This window comes from Podarcis filfolensis, assembly GCF_964270895.1.
Source record: "Podarcis filfolensis genome assembly, chromosome: 13".
Classification (NCBI taxonomy): Eukaryota; Metazoa; Chordata; class Lepidosauria; order Squamata; family Lacertidae; genus Podarcis; species Podarcis filfolensis.
Window position 1 is genome coordinate 28,001,035 of NC_139615.1, and position 15,545 is coordinate 28,016,579.

Below are 15,545 nucleotides of genomic sequence, written 5' to 3' on the forward strand. Positions count from 1 at the left end.
GGGATGCAAGGGATTAAAACTTGCACCTGTGCTCCAGTGGAGAGGGGTCCTTTTAGGTCAGTGATGGCCAAACTTAGCCCTCCAGCTGTTTTGGGACTACAATTCCCATCATCCCTGCCCACTGGTCTCATTAGCTAAGGATGATGGGAGTTGTAGTCCAAAAACAGCTGGGGGGGGGCCAAGTTTGGCCATCACTGTTTTAGGTGAATGGGGCAGGGCCATTCTCACCAACCTCAGTAGACTCTTAACCAGCCACACCTCCCATACCTTATTACTTACAATTGGGTGGCCCTAGCTGTCAACACCCTTAGGGAGCCTCCATACTTTGCTTAATGTGGATTGTGAAGCCACACTTTCTCCTTCTTAAATCCGAAGACTCCCATTGCAACCAATGTAGCCACATGGATGAGAGAGAACTGAAGGAGGTACCAAGGGGGTTGACATTCTGCATTAAGCCAAGGAATGGGCAGGGCCTTGGACCTGGATGGGTCCACTGAACTCAGCAGGGAGGATGATAGGGACAAAACAAGTTGGCTCCACTCCCCGTCATTGGTCTTGGACCTCCCTATCTCCCACCCCACCAGAGATGTGTTCTACTGCAGAGACATGGTTTCTCAATTAAAGAGTAGGATAGCTGTTAGTTGTGGAGTGGCATGAAATAATAATAATAATAATAAGGTCCCAGTCTTTACTTATTTATTGTGTCTATCCTGAATTTCTTCCATGACATTCAAGGCAGCATACAGGACAGCCACGTGGTTTAGCTTCAGCAAGATGACCCAAAAAACCAAAATGTGCCTTTCAGACCACACCCTGGGGCTCTTTCCCAAGAACGGGAGTACCAACTTCCCCACCCTCCAACAGGTATGCCAAAATCAGCGTGCAGCCCGAGCAATGATTGATGGGGACGCTTCATCGGTTGGGCTCCAGTCTGTTGCACAGTCCGTAAAACTTTCGAGGGAAAACACTGAAAGCTTCAACGCCTTGGCACCTTTGTTTATTTATTTATAACTCCGGCAGCAACTCTCCGGGCATTCCCTTTGGAGTTCTGCCCCGCGGAACTCAAGAGGGAATCACTTTCCCATCGAGCCCATGCAGGACCCGGCTTTACAAGCCTATGGAAAAAGCTCGAGCAGGGATGCTGCGAGAAGCCGGCGGCTTGTCCGCTTGGCAAGGGCCGGCGTGTCTTTCCGCGCAGCGCGGGGCAACGCTGTCGGGGCGCGCGGGCTGGCGAGAACTTGGCGCCGGGAGGAGTTGGGCGCTTTCTCTCTCCAAGAACCCACCTCCGGCCGCGCAAGATCCGCCGCGCAGTGTCCGCCGCTGCCGCCGCGCGCCCTGGCGCACTCGCCCTCGGCCTGCAGGGTGCAGGCGTTAGCCAAGGCGGCGGCGGCGGCGGCTGTGGGGAGGAGGAGGAGGAGGAGGAGCCAGGCCGGCCTCCTTCCCTTCGGCTCTCGAGTCCATTTCCCCAGCTCGAGTGACACAAACACACCAGGCGAGCGCCGCCGCTGCCCAAGCCAGGATCTTACAAACCCCTCTCCGCCGCCGCCGTCCCTGCCGCCGCCTTCGCCTTCGCCGCTCCGGGCCCGTCTTCTCGCAGGCGCGCCGAGCACCCGAGCCGATCCCCTCCCCGGGGGCTGCACCGAAAGAAGCGCGCGGGGAAACTCCAGCTTGCAAGCAAGGCGAGGGGAAGGGGAGGGGGGCACGACGCCAGCTTCCTGCTTGCAAAGAAGGGGGGCGGGGGGAGAGAGAAGAAGAAGACGAAGAAGAAGACGAGGAGAAGCGGCGGCGGCAGCAGCAGCAGCAGCAGCAGCAACCCGAGGTAGGTTACAGGGGGCCGAGAGGAGGCGAAGGGGATGGCGCGTTTCCGAGGATCCTCTTTGGGGAGGGGTGGTGGTGGTTTCCTTCCTTCCTTCGCGTTCCTGAACCCCAATATGTCTTCCGTTCCCGGCCCCCCACCCTCTCCCAGCTGTCTCCACCCTGCGCTCCCCGTCCCATCGCAGCTGTTCCTGTCACTGCCAACGTTGCAAATCTAAAGGAGATCGGGCAGGGGTGGTGGGAAAAAGGTGGAACAGCCCCCCCCCTTTCCATATAGGGATTTTTTTTTGGTCTCTGGAATCTTGTGGAGCGCAATGTTTTCTCGTCTCTCTTCCACCCCCCCCCCTTCTCGTTTAATCTCATCACTTACTCTTCTCCACCCCGCATCTTCTCTCCTCCCCCATCGGGTTTGGCACTATATATATATATGCGTGCCATATATGTGTGTGTATGTGTGGCACGCACATACAGACACACATATATATATATATACTGTCTTTTCCCCAGCAATGGAGAGGAGAGTGCTTTTAAGGAGAGAGGGAAGAAAAAGGGACACACACACACTTCCTTTAACATTTTTTTGCTGGTTTGTTTACTACCCTCATCAGGAGGTTTGTGCCAACTTGGGGTTTGCAGTAATTTTTCCCATGCAGAAATAAGAGGTTGGAATTGGAGTGATTCTCCGCAAAAGCAAAATTCTCTATAATGTACCACAGTAATCAAGATTATGTGTTCTGCAACTTAACTAGGAGATAAAGCAGCTATTTGGGTTGGATTGATATATATATATATATATATATACATTTCCTTGTGTGAATCCAGTACTTGGCACTAGTGGTGCCTCGGATTCTAATCCCGAGTGGGTTTATGTTTTTCTTATTTCATTTTTCTTGTTATATTTAACTCTTTTTTTAAAAAAATGGTTTGCAAAGGCCACAGCTAGGAAACTAGTTTTGACATTCACTTTGGGGTGGAGGAGTTTGGAGAGGGGATGGCGTTTTATTTTCTATTGGTGTTTAAAAGGGGGCAAATATGGGTAAATATTTTCTTAAAAAATAAGGACGTTTGGCATGTGGCTGGCCGATCACAAGTCTGGGGGGGCTGTAGGGGGGACTGCGTAGTGTTTGTTTCACATTGGCAGCAGGGCCGATTTTCTGGTTGAGCTGGATTTAACTTTGCATGTTGCAGTCCTTCTTGCCCCCCCCCAAATATGGGAGGGGAAGGGTCGGAGGGGTGAGTGATGAGTTCCCCCTCTTGGCTTGATCAGAGAGAGGGGGGAGGAAGGGGGTTACTTTGGGTTGAAAGGGACCCATGCAGCAGGGAGCCTGTCCTTGAAGGAAGGGGGGTCCTGAGGGTCGACGCTGATCCTCAGTTCTGTGGTCGTGGTGACAGCTGTCCATGATGGGACATGACTAGGGGGGGGCTGGTTTAATCCTTGCTGCTAATGCATCCTGGTTCTTAAAAATCAAAAGCCTTGAGATGTGTGTCTGCAAAAGCTTCTCACCCCCAGCTCCCTGTGACATATTTTATTTAAATGTGAAAATGGAGACAGCGGTGGTGGCAGTGTGTGCTGGGTGCAGGATAGCTCTGTTATGCTGCTGTGGCCTGGAATTGTGCCCCTGTTTTTATGTCCATGGCAGCCCAGACAGCATGCAAGTTTTTGCACGCATCTGGCCCGAGGGGGGAACTGCAAACGCTGCCTCCGCCACTGCTGCTGTGCAAGGAGGTGCTGCTGTGCTCTGCCCCTCCCTCTTCTCGTCAGACTTGGACTTGCTGTTTGTCTATGTATATATATTTAATTGCAGCAAAAGCTCCCCACTTCCACACATTTTGCTTGCTGGTGCCCGTTAAGGTGGGGTGCAGGACGCAAAGGAAGGGGGAGGAAGAGGGCCTGCCCTTTGACACAAGGCTGTCCCTAGAGGACTGTCCCTTACTGTGGGTCAACAAGAGGTGACAGGGTCAAGCCAGGCACCTTTCAGCCCCTTTCCCCTGAAAATGTGGGGCGCAGGGGGTTTTTTTGGGTGGGGGAGAGGAGGGGGCAGGTGTGCTGGAGGGGCTTGGTTAGGTGGAGAATTCAGTCCGCCTCTCAGGTCGGACCTTGTTTCTTTCTGCGTGGGTCCAGCGCTCTCTGTCTGGATGTGTGCATGTGCGACCCCCTCCACTCCCTCTGGACCCGTGTCCCTCTCTCTTCTTTCACTAGCCTTTGGCTCCCACTCTGACCCCCATGTAGGGATCTCCCTATGTCCGCCTTTAGCTGCCTTGCCCTGCCATATCACCATGCAATATTAATTGTCACATTACCTCCCTTCGGTGAGCGAGATGACTTTTGCTCTGTGTATGGGGAGCGGGGAGGGTGGTATCAAAGTCACCTTTCACTGTGGGGGGTGGGGAGGCGCAACTGTGCCTTTTCTTTCTTTAAAGAAAGAAATTCTATAGCTAGTAGGCTTTGAAGGAAGTTACAAGTGTTGGTTGCATGTTGGTAGTGGGTAAAAGGGCAAAGGTCGTGACCTGGAGAGCAACTTCAGCCTTGCCCATCCTAAAGGAGCTTATGCGGCCTGTAAGCAATGGAGGGGTGAACGCAGGCCAGGCAATGTGACTTGTCCAAAGTCAGAGGTCAAAGCTGGGAATCCAACCCATAAATCCTTTATTTTCCTGCGAGAGCAGAGTTTTGTCAACATCGCAAAGAGCTTAGGGCAGACTTGGGGCGTTTTCCTCCGTCGGTACACTGAAAGTCCTTCACTGTCGTTGTCCCGTCCTGTGTCTCCCCCCTCCCCGCATTCCCTACCCTTATAAAAAGTTACAGTAAATATTTTAAAATTTGAAATGTCCCTCTTTGCCTTTGTATATCACAATGGCACCATTTGTGCATTTAAAAGACTCGAAAGGAAGTTGTAAAGGTCTTTTGGTAACACATGTGAAAACATCCCTGCTGGATTTGAAGTATGTGTGTGTGTGTGTTACACATGCCCCCCCTCTCCACACACACACACACACACACACACACACACACACACATATGGAGGACCTGTAAATTCCCTTATTCCCAGGCAACTGGGGCTTGGCAAAAGCATCAGAATGTATTGTCCCTGCTGTTGGCTAAGGAAAGGAGAGAGAGGGCACTGCTTTTCAAGTATCCTTTCAGTTTCTCAAGAGAGAGAGAGAGAGAGAGGTGTTGTGCTGTCCAGCTTTGGAAGCCCTTCCGTCCCAGTTCCAGAGGCGTGGAAGAAGCAAACTGTGATTACTCTACAGCGGTAGGAAATACACTTGGTGTGTGCTCAGATATGCTGTCCTTTGCATCAAAAAACAGGTTCCTGGCTCTGGTGACTTGTATTTGTAGATGGAACATTTTTGGTTGGTACTGGAATGTAAGTAAGGGGCGCTTGTCCTGAAGGTGGGGCTGTGTGTGTGTGTGTGTGTGTGTGTGTGTGAGAGAGAGAGAGAGAGAGAGAGAGAGAGAGAGAATATATCTGATAGGGCGAATGGGTGCTCTGCTTTGCTATGGCTGTGCCCTGGCAATGTTTCGTAGGAGCCCAGAGGTGCCACTGTGGGGAATAATCTGCAGTGGGCAGCTCAAGGGCAGCATTCTGGTTGCAAGCCTGAACTGCCTGTACGATATGTGGGTGATTGTGCTTTTGCTGGAAGCTTCCCGACAACAACAAACAGGTTTCCCTACCTGTAAACATTATTAGCTATGTAAATAATTATTAGCAGACGTGTGCCCACACTTGCGTGGTACACCTCGGGCTTGGTGGCAGCACCGTTAGCCAATGCTGTGTGCCGTGGCTTCCGGCTGGTGAATGCTACAATGCTGGTTTGACCTTTGGTTGCGATGACTCTGGGGGATACCCTTCCCCTGGGACCATTGCTGATTCTCCATTCCGTATTGACAAGTTGCTGCTGCCATTGCAGAGAACAGAGCAGACTGCAGGGTGATATGCTGGGTTTACTTACCCACTCAAGCATTTGCTTCTAGGGTTAATCTTACATCGTTCATTTCCCTTCTTGCTCAGAGACGTCCCAGGCCGGTCTGTTTGCCGTCACAGATTACTGGATTATTTTTCATTGTAAACATTTCTTTACGTTAACGTGATTGCATGCACCCCCTCTAAACCCAACACTTGTGTATATTGGGGGTGCTTATGTGTATCTTCCTTTTAGAGGTGTGCGCTGGTGTCTGGTCTGCGCATTGTACGGGTTTGCTGCGCAAGGGTGTGTATGCACTCAGTTGCGGTGTGTGCCCAAGTTTCTTGCTTGCTGTATATGCAGGAAGTATAATATTTGCACGTGCCTTGTAGGAATACAGTACCTATATACATTTGCTCACAAGTGTGCACTTATACATACAGTTAGCACTCAGCTTGCATGACCACCCAAGCAGTTGTGGGGGATATACCTATTAGGAGGCTTGGCCAATAGATAATACCTTGCTTGGAGCCATTTGGTGAGCTTCATGGTCGGGTAAGGGTGTTGCATCTGTCCCTGGTGCATTTGACACAGTAGTCTTTCCATTGCACCACACTGGTTCTTGTGTAGCAACAGCAACATAGGCTGACCTTTTACACAGTATGGCTGTCTGAGTTTCACTGCTGCAGTGGAGGAGGCCCTGGAAGTGCTCAGCCAGCATTAGTGGCACTATCCTCTGGTGCCAGAAACCAAGGACACATGGTCTCTTAGCAGGAAACCCAGGCATGGCAGACTTTGCTCAAAGATTAGAGATCTTGGGACCCAGGAATGGGCAGAACACTGCCAGAGAAATAGCCACTCTTTGCAAACTTTCAACAAAGTTAAATGCCCACTAATAAAACAATTTTAACTAATAAAACAGTGTTTTGTTCTGCCTAGATACATGTTATTGGGAGCTGGAAAAGCTGTGCCTTAAAAAAAAAGTCCATATGCACATTGGTTTTCCGAGCCGCGGACTAAAAAGCTGACATTTCCAAGAGCATTCAGAAAACCCCAGAGTGCAGAAACTGTGAGTTGTGTATTTTCGTAACCACGGTGTGTAGCGGCTTTGTTTGGTAGGGGAGGTTGATGCCAAGAAGGTTATAAAATAAGAGGTGCTGGAGCTCAGACCTAGGTGGGAACCATCTACTTAATCCCAGAAGTTGTGGCGATTCAGTAATGAGGGAAACACTCTGCACATGCCCATAGGCATTCTTTCCCTTACTATGTTCCAGGCGAATGTTGGTATTCAAACCTAGAGGTTTTGTGCTACAGCAGCGAGATCTGAGGGTTTGTTTCTTCCTCGCTGCCACTGGTGTTGGTGGTGGAGTGCGTTGTTATAATAATATGCTGAAAGATGTAATGCTCTGTCTAAATTGTAAGTGCGCTGTGCGTATTTATCTCGGTAATCCTTACAACAAACTTGTCAAGAAGACCGGTGGTGGTATTAGGCTGAGACGCAGTGGCATGCTTAGGACAATCTAGCGAGCAGTTTGTGACAGAAGCGAGATCCTCCGATAACGTGACAACAGCTTATTAATGCCCTCTCTGCCAAAGGTTTCGCGTGGGGAATCAGAACTCCCTGGTTAGATGCTGCAATTTCTCCTTTTGGCCTGTATTTGCACCCTCGCTTTTGCTCTGCTTCTGGCAGGTAGCAGCAGCTGAATGCTGCACGCCCATAAGCCACCCCTTCGGTGAAAAGCAGCTCTCGGTCCCTGCAAGGCGTCAGGGAAGGGCAAACCCTGCTGGAAGGAAGCCACCCGAGAAGCTGGTCTGGGGAGAACTTGTTGATCAGACGCGAGCCAAGCAGACTCGCCCCTCCCCTGTTGCTGTGGCCTAGCACGTCTTCAGGCAGTTCGCCGTCAAGTTACAGTACAGTATAGGCCACCCCGGCTGGGTCTTCTGAGGCACGCAGGTCTGCCGCTGCTTTTTCTCCTTCCAAATTCCCTCTTGCTTCCCGAAGGGAAGTGGAGCAGAGTTCACCACGCCTGGCAGAAGCAGGTGGAGTTGCTGTGTGAGGGTGGCGGTGGGCGGAGGGTATGTCAGCTGTGAAACCCACGTGGAGAGTCTCTTCCCCTGACAGTTTTGATATAAATGGTTGATTCAAAGGGGCGGGGTGGCGAAGATGGGGAGAAAACAGGCCCAGCTCCACTGGGCAGAAATGCTGTTTCTGAGGCCACTACAGAGGCCTCCTCTGATTGAGGCCTTAAAGATTCCCTCAAACATCTCCCTAGCAAAGGGGCAAAAATGGCATAGCCTGGAAAAAAGTGGAAAAGGAGCCGGGGTGTGGTGGGTAGGGAAGTTTTGGCTGAATATTGTCACTGTTATCCACATTCCATCATTTATCCTTCCTCTTGGTTTTAATGTATCTCCGTGGGGTTTTGTTGTCTGCTTGTTTGGTTCCAAGTTGCTATTGGATGCCTTGGGCAAGACAAAGCAGGCAAAAAGGTAAAAAGGTAAAGGACCCCTGGACGGTTAAGTGCAGTCAAAGGCTACTATGGGGTTGCGGCACTCATCTCGCTTTCAGGCCGAGGGAGCCAGCATTTGTCCACAGACAGCTTTCCAGGTCATGTGGCCAGCATGACTAAACCGCTTCTGGCACAACGGAACACCGTGACGGATGCCAGAGCGCACGGAAACACCATTTACCTTCCCGCTGCAGCAGTACCTGTTTATCTATTTGCACTGGAGTGCTTTCAAACTGCTAGGTTGGCAGGAGCTGGGACAGAGCAATGGGAGCTCACCCCGTCGCAGGGATTCGAACTGTCGAGCTTTCGATCGGCAAGCCCAAGAGGCTCAGTGGTTTAGACCACAGTGCCACCCACAAATTTAATTAATTAACAATAATGATCATTTGTTCACCTTTGAGGCCTTTGCCTCCCATCAGCTATGGGAGTTCTCTCAGGCTCTTGTCTGTTTCTCCATTTTTAGACTACAGCCAGGGATAGTTTTGCGGACATTCAAATTGGTCCTGAGGGGCTTTGACCTGGGCACTGGTGTTGTAGCTGTTTCTAAATGTACTGGGAAATCTGGACAGGTGGGAGATTTGATAGGTGAGTGGTTGTTGCATTGGAATTTTATTTTTGTTGAGTTTTATTATTGCCATAAAAAATTGTTCTTTGAATTGCATATTGAAAAGAGGAAAACTGCACACTGAACATCTCTCCTTGCACCGGCCTTTCTGTTAATGCTCAGCCTTTGGCCTTGAAGATACGGCTTCGTCCAAGTCCTGTTACCTGGAATTTAGAGAGGGGACAGTTGCCTTCTTTCTGTCCTTGGTTGTTCGGTTGACTTGTTTGAATCTGCCTGGAGGTTCCTCCCAGGCCACTGCCACAAATGCCTCTTCTGTAGTGCCTCTGCTCTCTTTTTGCACATGGGGATTTCAGCCTTGTGGATTAATGAGCAGATGCAGTGGTGGTGGTGAAAAATTATCATGATTAGAGTACATTGCAATTTTTTAGAACAGCAACAACAAACACTTCTCATCTTTCCAGTAATGGCGCCGTGTTTAAAATGAAATGAAGATGGTAAGGTATGGAAAGCTAACATATGCTTCAGTGTTAGTATGGGGATACTGCTAGGAGTTTGAAAAATATTCAGACGCAGTTATCAGAATGCTGTCTAAAGGATAAAGGGGCAGTACTTAATTGTTGGAAACAGAGGTGACCAGGCTTGGACCTGCATTGGGAGCCTGCCGGCTGCCTTAGATTTAAGACTGCTTCCTTAATTCCAGATGCGATGGAATTTGCTCAATAAAGAGGGGAAATTAGTCTTTGCATGCTCAGAGGTGCATTATCCTGTATATCAGGAATGGGGAACTGTGGTCCTTCAGATGTTACTGAAGGATTAAAACAAAATCCTTAGAAAGAGCCCATAAGGAGAAGGAACTCTATAAACAGCCCAGTGTGAACTGAGCATGCTCCGTGGCTGTGGAATACAGTCCTTTAGCTGATGGTGAGGAGTGGAAGCCTTGATCTGTGGCGGAGAGATGTGCAGTAGAATGAAATGGAGTACTGTATCCTGAGATGTGCAATGGGAGTACTATATCCTGAAAGAGTGGTTGTGACCCTGAAGAGGAGCCCTCCACACTGCAATGCTTTGTTGAAGATTACATTTAGAACAGAACATTGTTTTGTTATCTTTGTCTTTTAATGAATGAGGCGGGACCGTCAAGAGGTGGCTAATTGAGAAGGGGACTTCAAGGCCAACGAAACCTGAACATTTATTTCTTGTTTCTATTTACACTTCCCTCGTCTTGTGGTTTCTATCGAGGCACATTTATTTTAAGCTGCAAAAGGAGCCATAGTTGACTTTCTATGCTAAATGCGTGTTGGGGAAGGGGTATAGCATGTTGCATGGTTTCTCTCTCTTGCCCATCCTAATATTTTGCATCTGCACTGGTCTCTAGCCTAGTCTCTAGTTGGTACGATAAAGCCTTATGCGTCCCCACCTAGGACAATTCACCTGAGCACCTCGTTTTGATTTTTTCCAAACACTTTTTAAATAACTTGGGGGGGGGGAGGCGGGAAGAGACTGTGCTAAGACACCTTTGAAATTCCAATGTTTCTGCACAGTTTCTTAAAGTAGAAGATGCTGCCTAGGAACCCTTGAGGTCTGTGATGGAAGAAAAGTGATAAATATATAAGAAAAAACGAAATAGTGCTATAATAGTGCTGATGCAAAAGGAAACACACACACACACACACACACACACACACACAGAGTTAAAATCAGTGTTCAGATTTGTGCTAAAATGCTTGTCAGAGTAGGTGCTATTCTGAATATATTTTAATAATTTTAAATATATATAGAAAAGGTGCAAATTAAAAGATTGATTTTGAAAGGGGGAACTGAACTGGCACTGGCGGGCAAACGAAGTGTGCGCCAGTGAAGTTGTGCCAAATTCTAAAGGTGTGTCAATAGATGCACCCACTGGATAGGTTGCTGCACAGGTCAAAGCCACAGTTGAAAGAGCAGCACCAAGCTGGGACTGCACTACTATTGCAACATTTTTTTTTTTTTTTTAGGGTGGCCACAGGGGGAGGACAGATTTTTTGAAGTTGCAAATAAGACAGAAGAACCTTACAGGGTTGGGGAAAGCAAACTGTTATGATATCATGCCGGTGCCCTGTAAAAAGTGAGTGGACAAAGGATAGCTGTCCCACAGTAGATTCCTAGCACTCTTTTATTCCCATTTTACAGAGAAGGGGCTGGGAGACAGTGAGCTGTCCTAGGCTACAGCACTATGAAGGCATTGCTAAAGAAGGCCCTAGACTTTTATACAAGGCCTTTCAGATATGAATCCAGTTCTCTGTTCGGTTATATGGATTTGAGGGCCAGTTAAAGTGGTTCACACTTGTCAGCGATCTCTGCCTGAACACCAGCTCTCTGCTTTCTTGTGGAGGCTGTATATGCAGCTGCCACAACGTGAGGTATCTCAAAAAAGGTGCCGCCACAATCCGTGTTAATCGCAGCATGCCTCTGGTGCATCTCCCCATAAAGTCATACCTTGGAAGTAGGACAGAATCCATTCCGGAAGTCTGTTTGACTTCCAAAACGTTCGAAAACCGAGTCACAACTTCTGATTGGCTGCAGAAAGCTCCTGCAGCCAGTCAGAAGCTGCGGAAGCCCCGTCGGATATTTGGGTTCCCAAATAATGTTTGCAAACCGGAACAATGACTTCCGGGTTTGCGGTGTTTGAGAGCCAAAACGTCTGAGTTCCAGGGCGTTTGACAACCAAGGTACGATTGTATAGAGACCCCAGTTCACACGAACCGCATTTCCAGGCGAATTCAGCCTGGGGCAGAGTTGCACTTCCTATTTATATCTCCACCAAGGAACGAGTGCAAGGGAGGAACTGTGCAGAAGTGGTATGTTACTTCACAAGGGCATAGCCCTGGTAGGCTGCCTACAAATCTCTTAAACAAACAAACAAGTAAATAATACGAGGCGGCCTTTAATCTTTTCCCAAACTGCAATGCTACAGGTTTGCAACTCCCAATAACTGGGCTCTAAGCCATTCTTGTTCTAACCTTGTGGGCATTTAGAAAAACACCAGAATGTGGGCTCCCAGATCCTTTTCCAAAGCTTATTAACCTGTTAAACCCAGTTTGGCTTTCCACATCTATTGGGCCGGGAAGCAAAAAATTGTGGATGCCTGGCTCCTGTGCACCAAGAAATATGCTGCAGGGTGCAAATGAGTTGTATCCAACTTAAGTTGTACTCGATGAGTAGACCCGTCAGAATTAATGAACCTAAGTTAGTCATGTTAATGAACTTCAGTGGGTCTACTCTGAGTAGGGCTAGTATTGGATACAACAAGGCTAAGGCTTTTTGAAATATTTATTGTTCCGCTTGGTACATTAAAAACACAGATGTCTGGGCATTTTTAAATGAAGACTAAAACTTGGGGCTGTGAGGTGATTCAGGGAGTCAGTAGAACAGAGCAGAGCGACTTGGCGGTTTGAGCATATTACACGGATCCAGGCCCAACTGCACTGGCCTTCAACCGGTTTCTGGGCCCAATTCAAAGTGCTGCTGTTTTGACCTATAAAGCCTTAAATGGCTCAGGACTGCAATACCTCAAGGACCACCTCTCCCCATATAAACTGACCTGGTCTCTGTGATCATCACCTGAGGCCCTTCTTCGTGTGCCTCATCCAGGAGAGGCCAGGAAAGTGGCAACAGGAGAACAGGCCTTTTCTGCAGCAGCTTCCATTTGTGGAATGCTCTCCCCAGGGAGGATTGACTGGTACCTTCATTATATATATTTAGGTGCCAGGCGAAAACATTCCTCTTCAACCAAGGCTGATTAATATCCCACAGCCTTTTCAATGTGTTTGTGGGGGAGAGGTTGTTTTGTTGAAACTATTTATTTTGGGCTTTTATCCTATATTTTAACTTGTGAACTGCCCTGAGATCTGTGGATGAAGGGCGGTATATAAATTTAATTAATAAATTAGCAATAAAGACAGGTTGCATGCAAAGACATTATTCCAACAGGCGCCTTATTCCAACAGGCTTTTGAGAACTGACTGTTTTTAATGAAAGGGCTGGTGCCATGCTGTTTTTATTTGTATGTTTTTAATATTTCTCACCTATATATTTATATTAATGTTCAATTGTTTTTTCACGATATTTCCCCCCCTCCCTATGCTTTTAACTGTTCTTATTTTATCCGTAAGCCACCAAGGGTCCCTGTCAGGGGGGAAAGGCAGGTTATAAAAAAAGCATGTTATAATAATAATGTAATAATAATAATAATAATAATAATAATAATAATAATATACGGCTTTTAAGAAAGAAAAGAAAAACAGCTTTGAGAGGCTGCAGTTTTGAGCAATGAGGAAGCAGAGGCGGTGCTCCCTATCTGCTCTCCCTGCTCCACCCTGCACAACTGAAGGTGATTTTGAGTGGGAAAACAGCCGGTGGGGAAAGGATTAAGTGCCCCCTCCCTCTGCTTTCCTGCTCTCAATTCCCTAAGTGGAATAACCCCTAAGTGGGAAAGGGAGGTTGGCTCAGCCTGTAAGAGACAGATTAAGGGTGAAGACAGGAGGAGCTTGTCTGCAATTGTGTCATGAAAGTAGAATGTACAGCTGCTGACAGAAAATCTACTGGCTTGTCATGAATGTGGTAAGCTTATATTGTAGGCTCCTCATGGCAGGGACCTGCCTGTGTGTGTGTCTTTTGTTTTGCCTGTGGTATTATGCAATAGGCTACATACACAGGTAGCCCTGTACTGAAACACATTCCTGTGTTTATCTTTCAAAAGTCACGCTTCTAGTCCCCTTGAAAAAAACCAGAAAGCCTGCCTGCAGTTTCCACGTCTCGGCAACAAATCTAGCCTCCCTAGGAAATGCTAGGTATCAGGAGTCTCAGTCAGTACAATCTTTAAATCCTCTGCTGTTCTCACAGCTGTCCAATCAGCTTCTGACTCTCTCATTCCTCTGTGACCTGTTCCCCCTCCTTACTCTGCTAACTAGGCAGGCTGTGTTGGCAGTTGGATCCAGCGGCTAGATTTAAATCTGCATTTGAAGGATGGCGTCGCTTTGTTTCCATATGCTCATCTGTTAGTGAGAGTTGGAGGGGTTTCCTGAGTGGACCGCAGTCCTCTGTCTTCTGACGGTCTTGCATATCCGCTCTTCTGTGCTTTCATGTCAGGACTGGGATCAAGCTTCGTGACAGGAAAAGGCCATAGCTCAGCAGTAAAGCAGAACGCCCCACGTTCAATCCCTGACATCTAAAGTTCGGACTTAGGATGTCTCCTGTCTGAAACTCTAGATAGACAGTACTGAGCTAGATGGACCGATTGGTCTCACATGGAAGATGGAGTATGTTTGTTTTTTCCTGCTCCGGAGGGGAGGATCTGAAGGAGTGTCTCCACCCCCATCATCCAGCCCAGACACTGAGATCCATTGCGAGAGGTGAGGTTACAGGGAACCAGGCAGAGGGCCTTTTCGGTATTCGCACCCATCCTGTGGAATATCCTCCGAGCAGATGTCAAACGGATAAACAACTATGTGATTTTTAAAAGACATCTGGAGGGAAGTTTTTAGTGTGTGATGTTATGTTGTGCTTTTACTATTTTGTTTTTTTGTTGGGAGTCACTCAGAGTGGCTGGGGCAACCCAGTCAGATTATTATTATTATTAATTGAATTTATATATTGCCCTATACCCGGAGGTCTCAGGGCGGCTCACAGAATAAAATCGAAATATAAAACCACAAAATACATAATCAAAATAAAAAACAAAAACCCAATAACCCCCCCCCCAAAAAAACCCCCACATTTTAAAAAGGCATAGAATATCAATCAAATCAACCAATAGCCTGGTTAAAAAGGAACATTTTTGCTTGGTGCCTAAAGGTGTATAATGAAGGCGCCAGGCAAACTTCCCTGGGGAGAGCATTCCACAGATGGGGTGCCACTGCAGAGAAGGCCCCGTTCTTGTGTTGTCACCCTCCAGACCTCTCAAGGAGGAGGCACACAAAGAAGGGCCTCAGAAGATTATCTCAGGGTCTGGGTAGGTTCATATGGAAAGAGGCAGTCCGTGAGGTATTGCGGTCCTGAGCTGTTTAAGGCTTTCTAGGTCAAAACCAGCACTTTGAATTGGGCCCGCAAACTAATTGGTAGCCAGTGCAGTCGGACCAGGATTGGTGTAATATGCTCAAACCATCTTGCTCCAGTGAGCATCCTGGCCGCTGAATTCTGCATTAGCTGAAGTTTCTGAACCATCTTCAAAGGCTGCCTACGTATAACACATTGCAGTAATCTAACCTTGAGGTTACCAGAGCATGGACGACAGTAGTTAGGCTATCCCTGTCCAGATAGGGGCGTAGCTGGGCCACCAGCTGAAGCTGATGGAAGGCACTCCGGGCCACTGAGACCACCTGAGCAAAGGATCCAGTAGTATCCCCAAACTACAAACCTGCTCCTTCAGAGGAAGTGTAACCCCATCAAGAGCAAGCGATCGCCCATCCATCCAGTCTAGCAATCTACCCACTAACAGTGCCTTGGTCCTATCTGGATTGAGTTTCAGTTTGTTGGTTCTCATCCAGTCCATTACTGAGGCAAGACACTGGCCCAGCAGTTCCACTTCCTTACCTGCAGATATAAAGGATAAATAGAGCTGAGTTTCATCAGCATACTGCTGACAACGTACTCCAAACCTCCAAATAACCCCACCCAGCAGTTTCATGTAGATGTTAAACAACACAGGAGATAGGATTGAGCCCTGCGGAACCCCACATTGAAGGTTCCATGGGGCTGAAAAGCATTCCCCAAGCAAC

The 15,545-nt window shown here is 48.1% G+C and overlaps 1 protein-coding gene across 1 annotated transcript in view; it reads left to right on the forward strand.

The window, feature by feature from the left end:
- Positions 1-1,373: 1,373 nt before the first annotated feature.
- Positions 1,374-15,545, forward strand: part of THRA (thyroid hormone receptor alpha) — a 113,095-nt gene continuing 98,923 nt past the window's right edge. The window contains exon 1 of the mRNA XM_083583362.1: positions 1,374-1,819. The gene's annotated coding sequence lies outside the window, so the exon portion shown is untranslated. The remainder of the gene's footprint in view (positions 1,820-15,545) is intronic.